Genomic DNA, 25202 nt, shown 5'->3' on the forward strand with positions numbered 1-25202 from the left:
CCTCTATTGCTCTTCCTTTTATGTTTTGAGACATGATCTTTCACAGAACCTGAGCTCATCAATTTTTGGCTAGGGTTGGGGCCAGCAATCCCTTTGGACCTTCCTGTCTGTGTCTGCCAACACTGGAGTTACAGCATTCATTACTGTAAGCTAGGCTTTTACATGAATGCTGGGGATTCAAACTCAGGTCCTCAAGGCTGAGCAGCAAACCATCTCCCTAGCCAGGAAAAATGACCCTTTTCAGTCTGTTTCCTCAGATAGTCACAGACTGGGTGCTCCCCACAGGCACATGGCACATGCAACACATACACACACATACAGAGAAATAAATAAACAGATAATTAACTAAATAAATGTAGCAAAATTTTTTTCAAAATAGCCTCAGGCCAATTTACCACACAGTCTGTTCTTAGAGTAGACACTCACTATCACCCTTCCGAGGGTAAGAATGTCAGACTTGGGAGGGAAGAGGATTAGAGAGGCCTCCTGAACCCAGAATCTTGGGGACCTGTAGGGTGAGTCTGGGCCAGGAAAATGAGGTTGAAGTTTGTGGATTAGGATTGGCTGGAAGTGTTCTGCCCCACTGCCTGCCCCAGTAAGAAGAAACACAAACTGGTTCCAGCCAGCTCTCTTCTCACTGGCCCAACCTCCTACCCGGATTCCTTTTGATTTCATCAGTGGGAGAAAGGCCTGGGGCTTCCCAAAGGGTGAAGAGGGGTAGTGAGAGGCTGGGCTGAGCCAGGAGGAGCTAAGAGGCACTGGCCTGGGCTCTGTTGACCACCTGGGAAATGCCCTGAAGGGTGTCTCTCTTGGAAAGTCTGATTTCTGCCCGTAGGAGGGACAGAGAGTACAAGGCTCAGTCTGTTCTACCAGCCTTCAGGACAGGACCTCACACACAGCTTTCCGGTCTGCAACCCTAGCTATGAAAGGATTCCAAGTTCATGACCAGCCTGGGCCACTAAGAGCAAAGATAGGCATGAGGTGCTGGAGGAAAGGCCTAGCTTGACAGAGGGCAGAGAGAAGCATCCACAGCAGCCTTTTTTTAGTTTTAGTTTTTCAAGACTGGGTTTCTCTGTGTAGCCTTGGCTGTCCTGGACTCTCTCTGTAGACCAATCTGGCCTCGAACTCACAGAGATCTACCTGCCTCTGCCTCCAAAGTGCTGGGACTAAAGGCATGCACCAGCACCCCTCCCACCCCATAATAGTTTTTGAAGGAAGGATAGTGTCATCTGAGTGGAATCCCCACACTTGTGAGGCTGAGGTAGGAGGATTGCTGTATCTCTGAAGACGTTACCCTGGGCTACCAGTAGTAAGTGCCAGGCTAGTTCTAGTCTGGGCCACACTCTGATAACCTGTCTCAAACAAAAAAGTATATGGAGACTGTATATAGGTTTTAGGAAAATAGTACACCATCTTCTCATTATTAAAAAGTGTTTTAGAATTACACTTCTTTACTTATCTCTCTCTGTGTGTGTGTGTATGTGTGTGTGTGTGTGTGTGTCTGTGTCTGTGTGCATGCTCATGAATGTGTTGAAGCCAGGGGACATCATGCATTATTAGTGGGTTCTCTCTTTCTGCCTTGTTGGTCTTGGCGATTGAACTCAGATCTTCGGGCACAGCAGCAAGTACCTTTGCTCATTGAGCCTTCTCTGCCACCCTGTTTTTGTATTGTCTTCCCAGCAGCCACGTTTTCCTGGCTTAGTTAAGAAAAACAGCCCTCACGGCACATGGTCCTGTTCTGTGTTTGTTTCAGTTCCCACAGTTCATTAGATTAAACCCAAGTCCACCCACACATTTTATCTGCCAAAGGCACAGAAGCTGGGGGTTAACTACATAAATTATCCATTTCCTCCTGACCTTTCGAGCCTACAGCATTACTAAGAGGTGATTTTAGCAAAGTCAGATAGCCCCTGCTGGAAGACAGGAAGCCCCTGTAGCCCCTGAAGGACTTGTGGGTGGCTTTGCATACAGACAGACTTTTGAACTGTGCAATGGAGAGAAGCCCAGGAGGGAGAAATGAGGCTGGGATGTGGAATCAAAAGAGACCTATTTGTACCAATATTGAGTTTTTCTAGGAATTTAACTGCACATACTGTAAGAGAAAAAGACTAGGAAGGGGGAGAGAGAGAGGGAATGATGAAGGAAGAAGGGAGGGAGGGTGGAAGCAGGGCAAATCTATTAGAATCTGCACAGGTAACACGAGTGAGCAATAAGTGAGCAATAATACTGTATTGTATTATTCCCTGTGAATGGGTGTTTTACCAGCATGTGTATCTGTGTGCAACATGCGTGTCTGATGTCCTTAGAGGTCAGAAGAGAGTGATGGATTTCCAGGTTCTGCCTCTTGACATATGGTTGACTTTATTTAATCCTGTTTACAGAAAGTTTGTGTGCTAGGGCTGAGCCACACCACAACAACCAGTTTACAGTAAACAGAAAGTTCTTGGATTAAAGGTATGTGCTAGGGCTGAGCCACATTACAACTAGAACACAATCTTGGGGTTCACATGTGATCAAATAGCCTATAGCACCCTGTTTTAAAACAAACAAACAAACAACAACAACAGCAGCAACAAAAACCCATGGTCTTTCTATGTAGCCCTAGCTGGCCTGGAACTCAATATAGAGGATGGCTTTGAACTTGCTATCATCCTGCTTTCACCTCCTGATTGCTGAGATTACTGGTGTGTATCAGTTCTAAAGCTCAGCTGTGGACATGTCTGAGCTGTGGTTACCAATGGCTTCCTGACTCCAACCTGTGTGTCCTGAGCCAGTACTACTGTTTCGCATCTTTTCCCTTGACATTAATCTATACGTGTGTATTTTCATCCTATAAAAATTACAAAGTAGGCATGGCTATAATCAAGCACTTGGAAGGCTGAGGTGAGAGGACAGACAGAGTCTAGCCTGGGCTACACAGTGAGCCTCTGTTTAAAAAAAAAAAATAGAGCCCACAAGTATAGCTCAGTGATAGCCAAGGCCCTGGTATCATCCTCATTACCAGCTAAATAAACAGCTAACAAAGAGCCTAAATAAAGAGAGAAAGAGGCTATTGTTTTAGACTAGGCTGCTGCCCTGGGCCCCAAAGACCTTTGAATGAAAATGGAGTGATAAAGCTGAGGAGATGGGTAAAATGTTTGTAATGCCTTTGCATGAGATCCTGAGTTTAATTCTGAGTACCCAAATGGAAAAATATGGGGCAGGGCTGGAGAGATGGCTCCTGGGATGTGTGACTTAGCAGAAGGAAGGCCAGGTGTGGTGGTTCAGAACTGTGACCCCAGGACTCTGGAGGCTGAGGTCAGAGTATTACTATGAATTCAAGGCCAGGCTCTACTACACAGTAATACCTTTTCTTCTTCTTCTTCTTCTTCTTCTTCTTCTTCTTCTTCTTCTTCTTCTTCTTCTTCTTCTTCTTCTTCTAGCTACTAGGTATTATGGTGATGTTCTATTCTCGGCATTTGGGGTTTAAAGCAGGAGGACCAAGAGCTCACGGCCAGCTTCAGTGACTTTGAATGCAGTATGTGTTACATGACAGTAGTAGAGTGCTTGCTTAGTATGCACAAAGCCCTGGCTCCTGCATACAACACCCCCAGTACGGTACAAGGCTAGCACAGTGGTACACCCCCTTTAACTCAGCACTTGAGAGGCGGATGCAGGAGGATCAAGAGTTCAAGGTCAGCAGGGCAGGGCAGTAACTCGATTGTAATCCCAGCACTGGGGGAGGCAGAGGCAGGGGGATCTTTGTGAATTCGAGGACAGCCTGGTCTACAAATCAAGTTCAGGACAGCCAAGGCTACACAGGGAAACCCTGAGTTAGGGGGAAAAAAGAATTCAAGGTCATCCTTGGCTGCATAACAAGTTGGAGGTTGTGAGAAGGGGAGAAAGAAAAAAAGAAAGAGTGAGTAAAGGAGGCAGCGGGACCCTTGGTTTGCTTGAGTAGGCGCTCCCTGCCCCTGGTCAAGCTGGCCTCTGAGCCGGGAACTGGAGAAGGTCCCACCCGCCCTTCCTACTTACTTATTTACATGCTGGCTTGTAAATCGCCCTGCAGGCCTCTCCCAGCTGTAGCCTGTCAGGCCCTGTGGTTAGTGACACCACTCCTTTCTAGGCCTGGAAGCCCAGCATTGTGATGCCAGGGGTTGCCCTCTCTCCTTTCCCCACAGCCAGCATAGAATGGAGTGGAGCATTTCCTCAGGCACTTGCCCTTGCCAGCAAACTATAAGCAGGATTGGACCCCATGGGTCTCTCTGGGCTCAGATGACCTGGATAGAGAAACATTTGATATTTCTGAGAGACAGGGCACAGTAATGGTAGAGGAGTAAGGGTCAAGGAGAGGGATTGGCCCTAAGGCTCACTGGGGACCTTGGTTGAGAGGGATACACCTGAGCCTATTGTCCTTATCTGTATGATTCCGGAGGATGCAGTACTTGCCCCACTCAGAAGGCTGAGGCAGGAGGATTGCTGGGAGTGTTAGAGTAGCTTAGTCTATATTGACATGCTTTTGTCTTCTGGAGAGAGGGCCCAGTGGTTAAGAGGTTAACCACTGGCTGCTCTTCTAGAGTACCAGGATTCAATTCCCGGCCTCCACATGATGGCTCGCAAATGCCCATAACTCCAGTTCCATGGGACCTGATACTCTCTTGGGACCCTCGGGGGCTCCAGGTATCTAAGTGGTGCACAGACATACATGCAAGCCAACAACCAAACCTAACACATAAAATGAAAATTAAAATTAAATTAAAGCCCCGGGGAACTCAGGAAGCTCGAGAGTTGGCTGGGTGGTTTAAACCTTGTAATGCTTTGCAGAAGACCTGAACTCAGTTTCCCACACCCAGGTCAGGCAGCTCACAAACCCCTGTAAGTCCAGCTCCGGGAGATCTGATGCCTCTACCTACTATGGGCACCCATACTTCCCGTACTTGTGTGTATATAACACCCCCATATACATAATTAAAAATGAAAATCTTTATAAAACAAAAAACAAGACAAACAAAAATCATCACAAATCTCCCAGCCTTCAGGCCTCAAGACACAGTTCAGGAGGTAAAGGGTGTGCTGCCAAGCCCGAGAACCAGAGTTTGATTCTCAGAACTGACTTCAACAAGCTATTATCTGATCTGGCATCTGGCACTGCCGCGCATGCGCACTGACAGACAGACCCATCTAAACTAAATAAACAAAGGTTCAAGACCAGCTGAGCACTTGCTTCGAGCACCTCACTCCAGCAATGTGTGACGCTGCCACCACGCCTTTGGCTAGAGATGTACTCCACCTATCATTGGAAGAAGAAAGGAAAAAAAAATCAAGAGAAGAAACGACTTGTTCAGTGTCCAAATTCTTACTTCGTGGATATGAAATGGCCAGGTTGTTACAATAGTGCCAGGGTTTTCAGCCATTCTCAGACAGTGATTCTTTGGAGTAGGCTGTGCCAGCCCAGAGGAGGAAAAGCCAGGCTCACCGAAGGCTGTTCTGGCAGCTCACAAACACTTAGAACTCTAGCTCCCGGGAATCTGATGCCTCTGGTCTCTGTGGGCACTTGCACTCAGAAAAAAAAAAAAAAAAACAACAACAACAACATTGCAAAGCAACACTAATGGTCTCTACAGGTCCCCGAATTTGTGCTTTCCCACAGAAAGCCTTATCAAATTCAGCTACTCTATTGGTAAAGTATGATTACTGTTAAAGTCCCTACCTGCTGCAGGGCGTGGTGGCCATACCCTCCCTTCCACTGAGGGGCGGGGCTTCTCTCCCAGAGGCCCCTCACTACATAACCGACATCTTGGTTCCATCACTCCCTTTCCCCTTCTGTCCTCTTTCTCTCTCACCCCCTCTTCCCCAACACGTGTTCCCCTTCCCCGCCTCCTCTCTCAAGCTCCCAATAAACCTGCATTTATATAATACAGCTTCATTTCTCCATTTTGCTCATTCTGTTTTATTTAATCAATCATTATGTTTGATTTTATAACACACACAAATACAAATAAATAGTTGTAATAAAACTAACTTTTTTTCCCCACAAGGTTCAATAGTTTTTTGGTGAGGTGGATGTTGGCAAGGGAATGAACAGACATTTGAATTTATTTTAGCCTCAGTCATGGCCCCACCCACTGGATACTATTCAGAGAACAAACTGGAAAGCTGTGAAGAGGCTGAAATTGCTGCCTAACTTTCCCTTTAGAAAGCAGGGCATGGCAGGACGTGGTGGTGCAGGCCTGTAATCCCAGAACTCTGGAGGCAGCGGCAGGCAGATCTCTGTGAGTTCAAGGCCAGCCTGGTCTATAAAAAGGGCTGGCGCATAGTGGGCGTCTGTGAGCCCAGCACTCAGGGAGGCAGCGGCAGGCGGATCTCTGTGACTTTGAGGCCAGCCTGGTCTACAAAGTAAGCCCAGGACAACCAAGGCTACACAGAGGATCCTAGTCAAGAAAGAAAGGAAGGAAGGAAAGGAAGGAAGGAAGGAAAGGAAGGAAGGAAGGAAAGGAAGGAAGGAAGGTAGAGAGAAAGAAAGAAAGAAAAAGAAAGGAAGAAAGAAAGGAAAGAAGGAAGAGAGAAAGGAAGAAAGAAAGAAAAAGGAAGGAAGGAAGAGAGAGAGAAAGGAAAAAAGGAAGAAAGAAAAGGAAGGAAGAAAGAGAGAGAAAAAGAAAGAGAAAGGAAGGAAGGAAGGAAGGAAGGAAGAAAAGCAAGGAAGAAAGAGAGAGAGAAAGGAAGAAAGAAAGAAAGAGAAAGAGAGAACAGCATGGTGGTGCTTGCCTGTGATCCTGACACACAGGAGGAATCAACCTAGCCTTGGTAATGAGTTTAAAACCAGCCTGACTCAAAACCCCCCAAACCAACAAACCAACCAGCTAAACAAGAACCGTTTCCTAGCCCAGCGCCCAGCACTTGGGAGGCAGAGACAGGAAGATCTCTGTGAGTTTGAGGCAAGCTTGATCTACAGAGCAAGTTCCAGGATAGCCTGGACTGTTACACAGAGAAACCCTGTCTCAAAAAAATAAAAATAAAAGTAAAACAACCAAGAACCACTTCCTTTAAGAAACACTGACTGCTCTTGTAGAAAACCTGGGTTCAATTTCCAGCCCCCACATGGCAGCTCACAACTGTCTGTAACTCCTGTTCCAGGGAATCAGACACCCTCACACAGACATACATGCAGGTAAACACTAATGTATATAAAATACAAATAAATAAATTATTAAAAAAAAAAAAAGACTTGTTCAGATACAGGTGAGGCCATACTCAGAGAGAGCACAACCTGATGTCAGCCTGTGTTGGGTGATAGCTGAGAAGGAGGCTCTGTTCTGGGGATTCTGAGGGAACACAGGTACCTGCCCTGAACCTTGTTAGTTTATTCAGAGAGCAGACACTCTGTGAGAACTTTCCCTGAGGGTGGCAGGCATGAAGAATCAGGACATTTTCTGTCTGGGAAACACTTGCCTCAAACTGCTGATATAACTACCACTACCTCCCTCACCCACCTTCTCTCCCCCTTCCTCCCTCCCATCCTGCCCCTTTTCTTTCTTGTGTGTATGTGTGTGGAAGTGTCGTGTATGGGCCTGTGTGTATGTTGGGGTATGCTACATGTGCACAAGAGGAGGCTGGAGGGGGGCGTACTGGGTCCTTTTACTCCAGAGTTTTTCTTTGAGGTAGGGTCTCTCCCTGAAACTGGAGTTCACATTTTTCTGGCTAGATTGGCAGCTAGCAAGCCCCAGAGATTTAGCTTTCTCCACTGCCCCCACACAGTGCTAGGGTTATAGTGGTGAATGAGACCACGCCCACTTGTGGGCACTGGGGATGAAACACACGACTTCCTGGTTGCTCAGCAAGTGCTTTTGTTTGTTTGCTTGCTTGTTTTCCAGATAGGGTTTCCCTGTGCAGTCGTGGCTGTCCTGGACTCACTTTGTAGACCAGGCTGGCCTTGAACTCACAGAGATCCACCTGCCTCTGCCTCCCAGAGTGCTGGAATTACAGGTGTGCACCACCATGCCTGGCTTCAGCAAGTGCTTTTAACCACCAGGCCATTCCTGTTGACCTTTCTTTGTTTTGTTTGTTTGTTTGTTTGTTTTTTGTTGTTGTTGTTGTTTGTTTCTTTCTTTATTTGTGTGTTTCTTTCTTTCTTTTCATTTATTTTGGGGAGAAGGCAAACAAGTCACAGCATACATATGGAGGTCAGAGGACAACTTGTGGGAATCGGTTCTCTCTTTTCACTGTTTGGGTCCCAGGGATTGAGCTTGGGTTGTCAGGCTTGGTGGGAAGCACCTTTACCTGCTAAAACATCTCACATCTCACTGTATCCTCCCTCCCTCCTTCCTCCCTGCCTCCCTCCTTCTTTCCCTCCCTTTCTTCCTTCTTTCTTTTCTCTCTTTCCTCCTCCTCAGCTGGCCTGGACCTTGTTATATAGACCAGGCTGGCCCAGAACTTTCAAAGATTGGCTTGTATCTGTCTCCTAAGTGCTTAGATTAAAGACACAAGCCACCACGCTCAGCCCTCCTCTTCTTTTGAGCTTTTTTTTCAGTTGTATTTTTATGGTGTAGTGGTTTGAATAAGAATGGCTTCCATAGGCACCTATATTTGAATGCTTGGTCATTAGGGAGTGGACTACTTGGGAGGGATCAGGAGGCATGGCCTTGTTGGAGGAAGTGTGTCACTAGGGATGGGCTTTGGGGTTTCAGAAGCCCAAGCCACATTTAGGGTCTCTCTTCCTTCTGCCTGGGAATCAGGATGTAGAACTCTCAGTTCTTTCTCCAGCACCATGCCTGCCTGCACGCTGCCACATTTCCCACCATGTCAACAATGGAATAAACCTCGGAAACCATAGCCAGCCCCAAGTAAATGACTTCCTTTGTACGAGTTGCCATGGGGAGTGCCTGCACATGTGCACTGCGTGGGATGCCTAATCTCCCGGAACTGGAGTTACAGGTAGTTATGAGTTGCTGGACACGGAACCCTCATCCTCTTAACGACAGAGTCATCTCTCCTGCCTTCTCTCTGTTTTTTTTTTTTTTTTGAGACAAAGTTTCATGTAACCCAGACTGCCTTGTACCTTGAACTTTCTATGTAGCCAGATGATCTTGAATTCCTGACCCTTCTTCATTACTCATCAAAGCATCGACCACTGTGCAAGTGTGCAACACCACAGCTGGTGTGATGACTGTTCTTGGTGGTCAACCTGGCCACATCTGGAACTAACTAAAAATCCCAAAATGGAGGGCCCATCTCTGAGGGATTTTTGTTGGAAAATCCACTTCTAATCTGGATCTTTGAAGTAGGAAGACAGGCCTTTAACAAAGATCATTTGAACTGGAAAAATGAACTTCTAATCTGGCCCACACCTTCTGCTGGAAGGATATTTAAAGATATCGAAGAAGGAAGCTTTTGCTCTTTGCCTGCTTGCTTGCCTCTTGCTAGCAAGTCCATTCCTTCACTGGCCTTAGAGCCTACTACTTCTTTGGGATTCCAGTGCATGCTGAAGACCAGCTGAGACACCCAGCCTCTTGGACTGAGCAACTGCTGGATTCTTAGGCAGCTATTGTTGGGTCTGGTGCCTACAGAGGGCAGATCACCTGGAACTAGAGTTCCAGAAGATTATGACTTGACATGTGGGTGCTGGAAAGAGCAGCAAGGCTCTTAACCACTGAGCCATCTCATCATCATCATCATCATCATCATCATCATCATCATCATCATCATCAGTTTGAAATAACATCTTGCCAAGTTGCCCAGGCTGTCCTTGAACTCCTGGGCAATGAAGTGATTCTCCCACATAAGCCTATCAAGTAGCTGCAACCACAGGTCTCTGACTATTGTATCATATTGTGTTTTCTCTCTCTTTTTAAGATGATGATGATGATGATGATGATGATGATTAGTGTGTGTGTGTGTGTGTGTGTGTGTGTGTGTGTGTGTGTATTGGCAAACACACATGTATGATAGCCAGAGGGCAACTTTTGGGAGTTGATGTTTTCACCTTCTACCAAGTAGGTTCCAGGGACTGAATTCAGGTTATCAGGCCCTCTCTCTCTCGTGTGTGTGTGTGTGTGTGTGTGTGTGTGTTATATGTTCTTTTAGCACACACACGGGTGCAGGTGCATATGAAGGCTAGAGGTCAGCATTGTCTTTCTTAATCACTCTCCACTGCCATCTTTGAGTCAGGGTCTCTCGTGGAATCTGAAGCTTACAGATTGGTTAGGCTGGCTGAGAAGAGAGCTTCAGGGATCAACACTAGGACTGCAGGTGCATGGAGCCACAGCCAGCTTTCATGTGGGTCCTGGTTTCCAGACTCAGGTCCTCATGCTTCAGCGGCAGCCACTTTACTGGCTGAGTCATCTGCCCTGCTCTATTTGATATTATGTTTAAAGATACTTTATTTATTACGTGTGTGTGTGTGTGTGTATGTGTGTGTGTCTGTATGGGTTTGAACTTGCTATGTAGCCAAGGCCATCCTGAGCTTGTGTTCCTCCTGCCTTCATCTTTCCTGGATGCTGGGATTACAGGAGGACATCACCATGCCATTGCTGAGGTCCAGCTCAGGGCTTCTGCTTGTGAGGAAGGTCCTCCAACACCCCAGCCACATCCCCAGCCACGCACCACTTTTGGCTGAGGTGAACAAGTCAATGCCAGAGTTTGTTGGCCATAGTTGCAACAGGGTTTTCAGCCACACAAACAGGTCCAAATATGACAGGGTTAAACGGATTTAGCCTGCTGAGAGGTCACAGGAAGTAAGGCCTTGAGCCCCTCTGCCCCTGGAGAAAGGCATGAACAGCCAGAGTTGTGGGGACACCACCTGTCTCTGAGAACAGACAGCCAGTCTCCTCAGTCTGTCATGTGGAGTTTATAAGGAGTCACGATGAGGTCTTAATGTAACCTTGTAGGAGAAAGGGACAAGGCGAGACTGTGCAAGCCTGCCCCAGGCTTTGCCCAGGGAACCATCAAAGGTCTGGGCCGAGAAGTTGGCTTCAGTCGATGCCAGTGTCCTGTGACACACTTGCTGGTGGGCGTGGAAATGGGTACAGCCTCCTTGGACCGCCGAAGGCTGCCTGGCAGGCGTTCACAGCAGGACCTCCCACACCCTTTGACACAGCAGTGTGGAAGGATGCCTATTGCAGCTGTAGTCTGTTGTGTGAGCCATTCCTGATGCCCCTGCATGAGCAGAAGACTGGACACAAGGGAAGTCAGGAAGGGACAAACTACTGAGTATGGGGGTCCACACCTGTAATCCTGCACTCAGGAGGCGGAAATAGGAGGATGGTGAGCTCAAGGGAAGCTGGTCACGGTCGCTCATGCCTTTAATCCCTGCACTTGGGGGGTAAAGGCAGGTGAATCTGTGTGTTTGTGGCCATCCTGGTAGTGAGTTCAGGCCAATCAGGACTATGGAATGAAACCCTGTCTCAAAAAGAAGAAGAAAAGAGTGATGGAGAGATAGCTCAGGGGGTAAAGGCAGTAGGAGTGAAAGCTTGATGACCTGAGTTTGATTGTTGGAAACCATGGGGGCTGAGGAGGAGGCTCAGTGGTGAAGGCTGTTGCCCCACAAGCCTGAGAACTGGAGTTCAAATCCCAGAAGCCCACATCAATGTCAGTGTGGTGTAGTGGCCCGCCTAGCTTTAGGAAGCAGAGATGAGGATCCCGATAGCAAGATGGCTAGTCAGACTAGCCACAGGAGCAAACTCTGGCCTCTAGGGGAGAGCCTGCCTCAGTAAACACAGCAGAAGGCCATTAAGGCTGATCCTCACCCACACATGTGTCCATGCATGTGCAAAATCATGCAGTCAAAAAGCATGCGCGCGCACACACACACACACACACACACGAAGATGGAAACCTACATTCCAGGATTCTTACCCCAAGGGGGGAGGCAGAGATGGGTGAATTGCCCAGAAGCTGGGGGTAGGGGGGCTGGAGTACACAGAAGAGTAGTAGAAACAAGAGGGACCCAGCTTCAGTATAGTAGAGGCAAGAGCCGTCTTCCCCAGTTGTCCCCTGACCACATACATGCCGTGAAACAACGAAATGTCATAAAGTAAATGATACATTTTTAAAAAGGTATTGAAGCCACTTAATCGGAACCACTCCCTGCTGCCAGTTAAAAGCCTGTTGCAGAGAATCTGAGTTCGGGTCCCAGAACCCTCGTCAGGTGCTCACAGCTACCTGTAACTAGCTTGAGAGGGTCAGAGATCTCACCTGGACTCTCATCCCCACTCTCCACATACTTACAAATAAAAATTAAAGAGTTTTAATTTTTGACAGGTTCATACATGTACACTGAAATATGATCGTATCTACCCTCCTCTTTCCTCCTCCAGCTTTGCCCATGTCCTCTTAACATGTCACACTCCAAATTTCTCCTTTCTTTCTTTCTTTCTTTCTTTCTTTCTTTCTTTCTTTCTTTCTTTCTTTCTTTCTTTCTTTCTTTCTTTCTTTCTTTCTTTCTTGTCCAGTTAGGGCAGTCCATATGTGCATGGGTGTGGGGCCATTCCTGGAACATGGAACTCAGACCAGTGATCATATCCTTAAAGAGGGATGATTCTCCCTTCCGTTCATATGCTGTGGGTAAAGGTACTTGCCTGCAAGCCTGACGACATGAGTTCAGTTTCCAGGACACACACACATACACTCACACATACATATACACATACACACAAACATGCATGCACACATACAAACACATATATAAACACTCTTACACACATACATACATATACACATACATACATGCAGACATACACATATAGACATATACACATACACACAAACATGCATGCACACATACAGACACATATATAACACATGCACTCGCACACATATACACACATACACACTCACACACACATATACATACACACACATGCATATGCACACTCACAGAGCTGTATTTGTAGATCAGGAGACCAGATGGGTAGGTTCTTCTTTTCTTTTCTTTATTTTTTTGACAACAGCGTCTCATGTAGTCTAGGCTGACATTCATGCCTCCAGAATGCTAACACATCTCAGAGGAGTATTATCCAGAAGACAGAAGTTGGGGGTGAATTTTGAGGTGTTTTTTTTAAATAAAGTAGAGAAAGTTTAACCAACGATGACATATGAACAAAGGCCACAAAGAAGAGAGAAAGTGAGCTATGGTGGTTATCAAGGGTAAGGATGGGCACACAACCCATAGACAGGTGCAAAGGGCCCAGGGCAGGAAAGGTCAGGAGCAGTGCATTGTGGGTGGGGAAGCATGGCACAATCCTCAGGCCATTTTAGCATTTGGTGTGGGGGCTTGGGTGGAAGGAAAAAAAAAAGCTTGCCTGGTTTGCATAAGACCCCATGTTTAATCCTCAGCTCCACAAACAAAACAAAATTAAAATGGTTGGCATTTGCTTTCTCATCTTTGAGTTCTGTTGATGGGTGTCTTGACATGGCTGGGATCAGTCCTCAGTTCTCTACAGTATATTGCTAAACTTACAGGAATTTCACAGGCCAGTGGGTTTTTTGGTTTGTTTGTTTGGTTTCTGTTTTGTTTTTTCCTTCCTCCTGTTTTGTTATGTAGCTAGCCCTGGATGGACTGAAACTTGCTGTAGACCAGACTAGCTATGCACTTATGGCCATCCTCCTGCCTCTGCCAACTGGGTGCTGGGACTCTAGGTGTGTAGCACAATTCTCATTTTTTCAAACCAGTAGATAAACACAGAACATTGTTGTTGTTCCTGTTGTTCTGAGGCAGGTTCTCATGAGGCCCAGGGTGGCTTCAAACTCCCTCTGTTGGCTGAGGTTGGCTTTGATCTCCTGATGATTTTGCCTTCATCTCTAAGTGCCGGGATAAAGGTTTGAACCCAAGGCTATGTGAAGGCAAGGTAAATGTTCTATGACGTCTGAAGACAACTTGTCAAAGTCAGGTCTCTCCTTTCAGCCTGTGGTTAGGGTGATCAGAGAGCTCATCAAGCTCTGCAACTAAGCCATTTTACCAGCCCATATTGTGTGTGAGTTAGAAATTCAAGTAGCTGAGCCTGGCTTTGAATTTCAGCTTCTTCCTGCTTCAGCCTCCCAATACTGGTATAACAGATGTGTGCCACCATTCGGCTTGAAAACACCTTTTTTTACTTTATTTATGTGGTGCCGGTACATGCCTTTAATCCCAGCACTGTTGAGTTTGAGGCCAGCCTGCTTTACAGAGCTAGTTCCAGGACAGTCAGGGCTACACAGAGAACTGTCTTGAAAAAAAAAAAATCTTTATTTTATTTTATTTTGTGTGGGTGGGTGTTTTGGTGAATCCCTGGAATTACAGATAGATGGTTGTGAGCTGTTGTGTGGGTGCTGGGAATCGAACCCAAGTCCTCTGCAAGAGCAGCGAGTGTTCGTAACTGCTGAGCCATTTCTCTAGCCCACAAATCCACTCTTACGTACAAAAATAGGAAGGCATAGGGCCTGTAAGTGTCCTAAGCAGAACTGTCTCCTCTGCACTTACATAATGTCCACTTTGAGAGAAAACACATGTTTCTAAGACCCTGGACTGGGTCTGGTCCAAGTGAGTGTGCAGGCTCTGCCCTTCCCCACTTTTGGCCCTCTAAGCATCCTGTGGGAAGGCCAGCCCGCTGGGGGCCTCTGATGTGGCTGCTTCAGAGCCTCCACCTCTAACTCACAGCCTATCCAGCTGGAGCCTGTGTGGATGGGATGAAAGAGGCTGGGGTACCTCCCAGGAAGGGCCTCAGGGCATGGAAGAGGGGAGAGGGAGATAAGTGGGTTTTCACCATCTCTTCCTGTTCAGTGCATGCCATGTGCCTTCAATTATCAATTCCCATATTTTTAAAAAGTGTTCTATAAAAACACCAGCTTAAGGGGTTGTGTCAGAGAGCAGAGCAGGAAGAAGGAAGAGGAAGAAGAGGAAGCGAGGAGGAAGAAGAGAGAGAGAAAGAGAGAGAAAGAGAGAGAAGAGGCTGAGAGAGAGAGAGAGAGAGAGAGAGAGAGAGAAGAGGCTGAGAGAGAGAGAGAGAGAGAGAGAGAGAGAGAGAGGCTGGCCCTGAAGGAGGAGGCAGCTGGAGCAGCGACCCAGCAGCGAGGACGGTGGAGGCTGCCAAGTTTCCTCAACTTGTGCCAGAAGGTCCAGCAATGGAATGCTCTCCAAGCAGCCCATAGAAGGCTCTGGGAGGCGAGGGTTGTCCCTCGGGCTGGGCGTCTCTCAAAATGACACACAGACCCCCTTCATCCCAAAGTAAAAAGATCCCCTAACATTCCAGCTGCCTCCAAGTGTCCTGTGGTGGATGAGAGCTGCCTGCGCTCCAGGCTGTGGGAGGGAGGCCTTGACCCACAGCCTGCTCAGCTTCCCCAGCCCCCCGCCCAGCACTTCCTTCTCCCCGTCTCCTGCTCAACTTCTTCCATCTTTCCCTTTTTTCCTCTCTCCCTTCCTCCTTCCCCCACTTTCTTTCTTTCTTAAATATTTTTTTTTCAGGGTAGGAGGCAAAGGCAGATGGATCCCTGTGAGTATGAGCCAGCCCAATCTCTGTATTGACTTCCAGGCCAGCCAGAGCTACATAATAAGACTTTAATTAAAATACTGTTACATATATATTATAAACAACATAACATAAAATATGGTCTCCCTATATAGCCTAAGCTATTTGGAACTCACTATGCTGCCATGGATGACCTCCACTTGCTCATCTTTCTGACTCCATCACCCCAGTGCTTGGGATATAGGCATGAGCCACCACAGCCATTTTATGAGCTGCTGGGGACAACCCCAGCATGATGCACATCAAGCAAGCTCTCTACCAACTAAGCTACATCCCCAGCCTTTTCAGAGAAAAGGTCATGTAGCATCCAGGCTGGCCTCAGATTTGAAACCATCCTCCCACCCCAGGTTCCCAAGGGCTGGGCTAACAAACACCTCCACCAAGCCCAGATTTCTTCTCCTTGCCAGTCTGTTCCTTACCCTTCTGGCAGCCAGACCTCCCTTCCCACCTGGGTAGGCTCCTGTCCTGAGCCTCCTCTCAGCACACACTGTTCCCCCTGCCAGACCTCCCTCCCCACCTGTTGTCCCTGCTGCAATTGCTCCTGCACATTTTGGCCTCTGTGGCCTGACATCTGCTCTTCTCAGGCAGCTTGCCAAGACTGAGCAGAGGGAAGGCAGAGCCGGCTTCCTACCGGCAAGGCTGGAAACAAAGGGATGGATGAGAAGACCTTCCCCTGCAGGGCTCACTGTCTGTGCCCTGGTAGAGGCCCAGGGGCTGAGAAGGGAGAGGCAGCAGAGGCAGGAGGATCAGGAGTTCAAGGCCAGTCTCAACTGCATAGAATGTTTGAGCCCACCATGGCTTACTACATGAGACCCTGTCCCAAAAAATGAGAGAGAGAGAGAGAGAGAGAGAGAGAGAGAGAGAGAGAGAGAGGTGAAAAGGTGGGTCACTAGGTTGGGAAGTATGAGGGACAGAGGGGACAGTGGTGTGTGTGTGTGTTATGTGTGTGTGTAATGGAGGGGGAATGGAAGTGGAGGCTCTGACTGTAGCAAGCCCGAACAGCAGGTGCTAGAGTGGGATGTGTGGGACCTCCAGGCTAAAGGCTTAGTTCTTCTCTGCATTTCTATTTTTATCTCACATCATTTTAATGCTGCCCAGTGGGCATCTGGCTGGTACAGACCAAACTATCATGAGGATGTGGAGTCGTCATGGCAACCATGTGTTTATGCTGCTTTCAGGCTGAATGGTAAAACCTGGCATCCATCTCCAAAGAAATGAGCAGACCCACATGGTGAAAGGAGAGGTCTCCGTGTACATGAGGATTGCCATTTTTTTAAAGAATTATTTATTATGTGTATGTATATTGTGTATATGTATACACGTATATTATATATATGCATATCAGTGTTCTTCCTGAAGTGTGTGCCCGCAGGCTAGAAGAGGACACCAGATCCCATTACAGCCCATTGTGGGCCACCATGTGGTTTCTGGGAATTGAAGTCAGGACCTTTGGAAGAACAGCTGTGCTCTTAACCACTGAGCCATCTCTCCAGCCCATTTTCTTTCTTTCTTTCTCTTCTTTTTCTTTCTTTCTTTCTTTCTTTCTTTCTTTCTTTCTTTCTTTCTTTCTTTCTTTCTTTCTTTCTTTCTTTCTTTCAAAAGAGTGTGTATAAGGTGCATGTAACTGTTCACGGGTGCATGTGGGTGTCCATTCATTGTGTGGAGGCCAGAGATTAACATTGCGTATCTTCCCGAATCTCTGCCACCTTATTTTTCAATTAAAAATTATTTATAAGAAGATAATAACAAATTATTATGAGTATCTATGCCCATCATGTGTACATGGAGATCAGAGGGCAACACTTATCTGTCTGTCTGTCTGTCTGTCTGTCTGTCTGTCTATCTATCTATCTATCTATCTATCTATCTATCTATCTATTTTTGTTTTTTGAGACAGGATTTCTCTGTGTAGGCTTGGCTATCCTGGAACTTGATCTGGAGACCAGGCTGGCCTCGAACTCACAGAGCTCTGCCTACCTCTGCTCCCCGAGTGCTGGGATTACAGGTGTGTGCCACCGCACCTGGCTCACTTACTCATTTTTAATTTAGTGTGTATGCATGTTTGGGTGCCATGGAGTGAATAAGGTGGTCAGGGGATAACTTTAAGGAACTGGTTTTCTCTTTTCACCCTGAGGATTGAACTCATATCATTAGGTTTGGGTGCAAACACCTTCACCCACGGATGGCCAGCTTTTACATGGGCGTTAGAGATTTGAACTCCTGTCCTCATGCATGCACAGCAGCTACTTTTCTGATTAAACCATCTCCCCAGCCCTGCCAAACAAAAAACACATCAAATAAGAAACCAAAACATGGGGCTGAACCCTCTTTTTCTGAGGTTGCCTTGGGAAGATGGTTGACAATTCAGATGGAGCATGCTTACCAAAAGCAGACTACAATTATTCAAAACAAGAAGCATGTTTTGAAGCTGGGTATGGTGGCACACACCTGTAATCCCAGCACTTGGGAGACAGAGGCAGGAGGATCTCTGTGAGTTCGAGGCCAGCATGGTCTACAAAGCAAGTCCAGGATAGCCAGAGCTACATAGAGAAACCCTGTCTTAAAAAAAACAAAAACAAAAACAAAAACAAAACCCAAAACATGTTCAACGCCAGCCTGGTCTATAGAGCTAGTTCCTATGCAGAGAACCCCTGTCTCAAAACAAAACAAAACAAAACAAAACAAAACAAAACAAAACAACCCAGACAACCAAACAAGCAAATGAACAAAAAACAAAATAAAACAAAAATCAAACCAGACAACAGTAACAACAAAATCCTCCAATTATTCATTTATTTGTTTTGGGTTCTGCTGGGCATCAAGCATTGAATGCAAGCACTCTACCACTGAACTCCAATCTTAGGTTCACAACCAATATTTATAGAGGACTTTCTTTGTGCCAAGAACCATTCTAGTACTAGGGTACTATGGTAAACAAATGTAAAACAAAATCCCAGGGCTGGGGTGTGGCTCAGTGGTAGAGCACCTGCTTAGAATTGCCCAATGACGGGCTAGGGGCGTGGCTCACAAGTATACCACTTCAATATAGCAACAAGAAAATGTAAGGCATGTAGATAACTTTTATGCTTTATTTTGGCACTAGGGATGGAATACAGTGGTTGTGCATTCTGGGCATACACTGAGCTGCACTATTGCCCACATAAGTAATTTAAAAAAAATACGTCTTATTTTATTTTAGTTTTGGGGGCTTTTTGTTTTGTTTTTGAGATAGGGTTTCTCTGTGTAGCCTTGGCTGTCCTGGAACTCAGTCTGTAGACCAGGCTGGCCTTGAACTAAGAGATCCACCTGGCTCTGCCTCCCTGAGTGCTGGGATTAAAGATGTCCTCCACCACTGCCCATCGGTATGTTTTATTTTAACTATGTGTATACATGAGTATCTATGTTTGAGTATGTGCACATGAGTGCTAGTACCTATGGAAGCTTGAAGAGGGTGTCAGATTCCCTGGAGCTGGAGTCACAGGGGATTGTAGATCATCTGTTGTGAGTGCTGTGAATAAAACTTGGGGCCTCTGCAGGAGCAGTGTGATATCTCAAACTGTTGAAACATTTCTCCAGGCCCCATGTAGGTAATTTTATATTTTGAATTCGAGAGTCACATTCAAAAGTAAGAAAGTAATTTTGATAGTACCTATTATAGAATTTAACTTTGGTAAACAGAATAATGGCTGTGAAAAAAAAAATCAGCTTACATGACAAGAGGAACTGTGAATGTGAGAAGATGCTTAGTGGAAGGTTGTCTTGGATCATTTTAGGGGGAGGGGCGTCATTTCATGACAGCACAGTTCGGCTCCCTTATCCACCACAGTGTGAAGAGGTCATTCTCCACACAGGGACCTCCAATCAAGCCAAACTGGGATTCATAGCTTCAGTGAGGAAATGAATTTCAGAATGAAAACAATAAAGCAGACACGGTGTTTGTGAAAGAGGATCTGTTGTGGTGGCACATGACCATAGAATGTGTTGAAGGGGGAAGGAGGATCATGAGTTTGAAGACATCCTGGGCTGTGCCTTTTCCTTCGGGGGTGGAGAGACGGTTAAGGGCTGGAGTGCTCCAGCAGAGGACCTGAGTTTGGTTCCCAGCACTCAAGTAGCTCACACTGTCTGCAATTCTAGTTGCAGGGAACCTGACGCTCTCGCTGGCTTTCTTCTCTAAAGTTTGCCAGGCCTGGTGGTGTGCCGGCAGCTGTTGGCAGCTGGCTCGGAAGCACTAAGGAAGTGACGATATTAGTCTGGAAGGAGATGATGGCGTTGGAGTAGCTGCTGGGGGCTGGCCTCTGTTTTTCCAAGCTGAATCAACAGGATTTCCTGCAGGATGGGATGTGGAATGCCTGCTGGAGTCAGGAATGCCCTCAGAGACTCCAGGCTGAGGGCCAGGAAGGATGGTGGTTCCTCCATAGCTCAGGAAAGCAGGCTCTGTCCTGCGCTGATTCTGCAGGTGGCACAGGGAGCGCCTTACCTGTGCTGGGTCAATCTGGTGGCTATTGCAGCCAGTCTGGGGGACTGCGTCATGGGTGGGTGCCCTCTGGCTGACTGTGGTTAACCTTGACGAGGCTCCAGCAGGTGTCAGGCCTGAGGCCAACCTTTTCTCCTGGCTCACATTCCTCTCTGGGCTGGGCCTGATTTTTTCTTCCCAAGGCCAAAGAAAAGTAATCCTTTTCATTTTCATCTTAGATTCATTTTCTTCTGTCTAAAGCACTTCCGGGCCTTTCTGTTAGGCCTGCTCTTTTGTTCTAGGAATGGAGCCCACGCTTCTACACTGTAGACACTAGTGTTATCCCCAGCCCCACACTAGTGGGTTCTAGACAAACTTCCAACTAGACTCCTGCCTGGGGTGGTGGTGGTGGTAATGTAGCTCAGTGGTTAAGTCCACGGGCTGCTCTTTCAGAGAAATGTTCAATTCCCTGTGCCCACTGCTCTCATCGGAATTGCCAGTTCCAGGGGGGACCCCAACATGCCCTTTTCTGACCTCTGTGGGCACCAAGCACAACACCCATACATAAAAATAAAATAATTAAAACAATTTAAATTAGTAATAAGGAAGTTCTTCCCCCCTACACTTCCCTACCCCCAGACAGGGTTTCTCTGTGTAGCCCTGGCTGTCCTTGAACTTCTATTATAGACCAGGCTGGCTTTGAACTCAGAGATTCCCCCTGTCTCTGCCTCCCAAGTGCTGGGATTAAAGGCATGTGCCATCACTGCCTAGCTAAAATAAATTTTTAAAATGATTTATTTATTTTCATTCCATGTGTACTGGTATTGGTGTTTTGACTGCATGTGTCTGTGTGAGGGCTAGAACTTGAGTTACAAATAGTTGTGAGCTGCCATGTGGGTGCTGGGAATTGAACCCACATTCTCTGGAATAGTCAGTGCTCTTAACTGCTGAGCCATCTCTCCAGCCTCTAAAATAAAGCCTTAAAATTTTATTTTTATAAATTTACACATATATGTATATATACATATATACACACATACATATCTATATATCTTGCATACAGGTTAGATCTCTGAGAAGTTAAAAGCATGGTGGAAGGAGAGAGCTCCTGAAATTGTCCTGTGGCCTCCACATGGATGCTGTGAAACACATCCACACTTACACACATGCATATGCAGAGTGTATATTCACACACAATAATAACAAAAATTAAAATTAAAAGAGGCTGGAGCTGAGTGTAGTGCCCCTCACCTTCAATCCCAGCACTTGGGAGGCAGAGGCAGGGGGCCTCTGTGAGTTCAGGGGGCAGCCTGGTCTACAGAGAGATTTGCAGGACAGCCAGGACTACAAAGAGAAACCCTGTCTCAACAACAAAAAACCCAAATAAGCAAATGAACAGAGAAAGAGAGGAGAGAGGAGAGAGGAGAGAGAGACCATAGTGATAGCTCAGGGTTAAGAGCACTGGACGCAGCCAGGCATCATGGCACATGCCTTTAATCCCAACACTCAAGAAGTTGAGGCAGGCTGATCTCTGCAAGTTTGAGGCCAGCCTAGTCTACAGAGTGAGTTCCAGGACGGCCAGGGCTACACAGAAAAACCCTGTCTCCAAAATGAAAAAGACAAAAACCCACCCAAGAACAGTAAAAAGATTTTGTCTTGACTGCGTGTTCAGGTGCTAGCCTCCTGCAATGCCATGCAAACACTACGTGCTCTTGGTTACTAAAGCTGGATCGTAATTTCTGGTTGGGCAATCTGTCTCCTATTTGGCCATAAGATGCCGGTGCCTTTCCCTGAAGCTTAGATTTCCCATGGGTCTCTGTTTCCTGAGATTTCTGTAACAGTTCCCAGAAACATGTGGCTTTGACAATAAGAACTTGTGAGGCCTCCCCCCAACCTCCCAGTGAATCCCCTGAGACAGATGTGGTGGGTCAGGCTCCTAATCCTAGGATTCGGAAAGCTGAGGCAAGAATGTTGAATTTGGCGTGCGCTGCCACTGCTCGGCTAAAATCTTTTTGTTGTTGTTTGTGGAGACAGGGTTTCTCTGTGTAGCCCTGGCTGTCTTGGACTTACTTTGTAGATCAGGCTGGCCTCTAACTCATAGAGATCTGCCTGCCTCTGCCTCCTAGAGTGCTGAGGTTACAGGAGTGTGCCATCATTCCCAGCTCCAAAATCTTTTCTTAAATGATTTACTTGTTTTTATTTTATGTGCATTAATGTTTTGCTTGCATGTGTCTGTGTCTGTGTGAGGGTGTCCCCACTGCGGCTGGAGTTACGGACGGTTGTGAGCTGCCATGTGGGTGCTGGGACTTGAACCACAGCAAGGGCTGCACCTGGTGGTGCCTACCGTCTCTGCACTTGAGAGGCTGAGGCATAAAGATCACAGGTTCAAGGCCAACCAGGACTACAAAGTGAGCTCACGGCTGGTCTGGATATTTAGTGAGACTTGTCTCTAAAAATAAAGAAAAAAAAAAATGAAAGGGCTGGGTATATAGCTTACTTTAGGACATCCGCCTGAAATCTCCCAGCGAGGAGCTGGGGCACTCTGTGAAGCTCACTCAGAAGGTATTATCAGTGGTAGAGCCTTTACTTAGTCCACATAGGGCTGTGTAAAATCTCTGTTACCACACACACACAAAGCCCTGTGTATTAAGCAGTTACCTCCTTTCTCTCCCCACTAATGGATTTTTCTTTTCTGGACGTTTGGACATTTCATATACTCGGAGCAGCCTTACATAGCCTATTTATTATTTGGAGACAGGGTCTTGCGTAGCTAAGGATGACCCTCATCTCCTGATCTCCCTGACTCTACTCACACCTCCCTTTGGTGGTCTTTTGTGTCTTTTTCCCCTCCTGTCAGATGCAGTGTCCATGCTGTGTCAAAGCTTCATTTCATTTTATGGCCGGATGGTTTCTGCCTGTGTGGATTGATATTTTCCTTCACTGATGGACTGGCATCCGGGTTGGCTTCTGTGAATGTGGCTGCCATGGACACGTGTCCACAAGTGTGTGGACAGAAGTTTTTTTTGTTTTTTTTTTTTTTATTTCTTTTGGGTAAATCAATGGAACAGCATTGTTGAGTCACAGGGTGTGTGTTTACCTCTGTGAGGAGCTGCCTGGCTGCTTGCCAGCCTGCCTGTTCAGTTCCGCACACCACCTGCAAGGCACAAGGGGGCGAGATGCTCAGTCCGTGTGAGGTCACTGGGTTCACTGTTGATGTGTGTGTGTGTGTGTGTCATATGTATATGTATGTATTTGCCCATGTGGAGGTCAGAGACGTGCTTTTGGGAGTCTGTTGTCCCCTTCCACCATGCTGAGGCAGCATTTTTCTTGTCTCTGCTTTGTGCTCTGGGCCAGCTGCCCTATGAGCTTCCTGGAGAGTCTCCTGTCTCTGACTCCCATCCCCCCATAAAAGTTATAGATGCAAGCCTCCTGCATCAGACTTTCTGTTGTTTTTGTTGTAGGGATCCAACTCAAACTTACTTGGAAAGTACTTTAACTGATTGTGCCATCTGGCTGGCCCGGTTTTGTGTTGGTTGCTGGAATAGGTTTATGGTACTCTCAACAGCACTTCTGAAAATACTTTGATTTCTAAGTTTCACATCTCCAGGCTGTGAGTGTGAGTTCCTGACCCTCTCGTGTCTCCCTCCTGAGTTGTTGGGATTACAGATGTCCACTCTATGTGGTGCTGGGAGTTGAACCCAGGGCTTTGTGCACGCTAGGCATGCACTCTGCTGAGCTACAGCTCCACTCCACTTTTGTCTTTATAGCTACCTCTGTGGTCTCGGTAATGCCCGTTCTACTGCAGCCACTTAATGTCTAGGGAATAATGAGTGTTTACTCATAGATTAGTTAATGGGACACTCACACTGACACAGATGAGAAGAAACTGTTATCACCAGCTGAGCACTGGGGAAGCTAGGGCAGGGGAATGGTAATGAGCTCCAGGTCAGCTTGGGTTACATAGTTAAAACTTTGGCTCAAAACACAAAAAACAAAATCTAAACAAACTGTCATTGGTACACTTTCCAGATGAAGAGTCTGAGGCAAGGCAGACCAACTCTCCCGAAGGCCATGCTAGGGTGCACTGCTTCTTGCAGTGGTTAAGTTTGAAAGCAAGTAGCATGTCATGCCAGAGCTGTTTCCTGCTTGCCCACGGTGCCAGTCAGAGGTGGGGATGGTGGCCATTGTACTCACTTCTCAGAAGGTATAATGCTAAGAGGCTAAAAGCACACAGGGGCCTGTTTCTTCTCTATGCCTTTAAGTACATTTTCTACTTACTTATTGGGTGGGGACTGGGCAGGGTACATGTGCCACAGTATGCTTGCAGAAGTCAGAGGACAACTTGTGGGTGTTGGTTCTTTCTACCATGTGGGGCTGGAGATTACACTTGGGCCATTAGGATTGGTGGCAAGCATCTTTACCTGCTGAGCCATCTCACTTGCTCTTTCTCCATTTATTCCCTTCTTCTTCACACTGAGAACTAAACTCAAGGCCTCACATATACTTGGCAAACAATCTACCACTGATCCATGCTCCCAGCCTCACTGGGGGATTCGAGGCAGGGGCTCTACCACTGAGCCACACCCAGCCCCTCACTGGGGGATTCTAGGCAGGGCCTCTACCACTGAGCCACTTGAACACACTCTGTAGCACAGACAAGCCTTGAATTTGTGATCTTCCTACCTCAGCCTCTTGAGTATCTGGCATTAGTCATGTGGCCCCCAGGCCTGGTTCAGGGCCATCCTCTATTGTCACACTGGCCAGAGGGTCTACTGTGATACTCAGTGGGTAGAAGCTAGAGACTGCCCAGGCTAAGGAGAGTCACAGCAGGAGCTGCCCCAGCCCACTTGGTAACAGGGCTGTTGATGAGAAGCCAAACACCTGCATTCCTTGAGGTCTACTAGGTAGAAACAAGGATTTGGAACCACCTTCCAGGTCTCAAAAGTGGCTCCATATCAACCTCATGCAGGCAATGAGCTTTGGTAAGTTTTGTCACCCTCCTGGGCTCAACCATCTCTTGGAAAAAGGAGCAATTAGGGTCCCTTCCTCAAAATCCTGTAAAGACAAAGCCATTTCTCAGAAACTGGATGTGGTCAGACATTGCACTCCCTGATCTCAGGGACTGGAAGCAAGACTCCTCTCAACAATCCAGGGGCTAAGCTGAGTCCAGTGCTCCTGCCTTAACCTCTGTTCTTGGGAAGGTTAGGTGAATTCCAGGCTGAGCAATGGTATGTGAAGATTATCCTTTTATTTTCAAATGCTGATTTCTGTTC

The sequence above is a fragment of the Meriones unguiculatus genome, chromosome 1, assembly GCF_030254825.1.
Source record: "Meriones unguiculatus strain TT.TT164.6M chromosome 1, Bangor_MerUng_6.1, whole genome shotgun sequence".
Classification (NCBI taxonomy): domain Eukaryota; kingdom Metazoa; phylum Chordata; class Mammalia; order Rodentia; family Muridae; genus Meriones; species Meriones unguiculatus.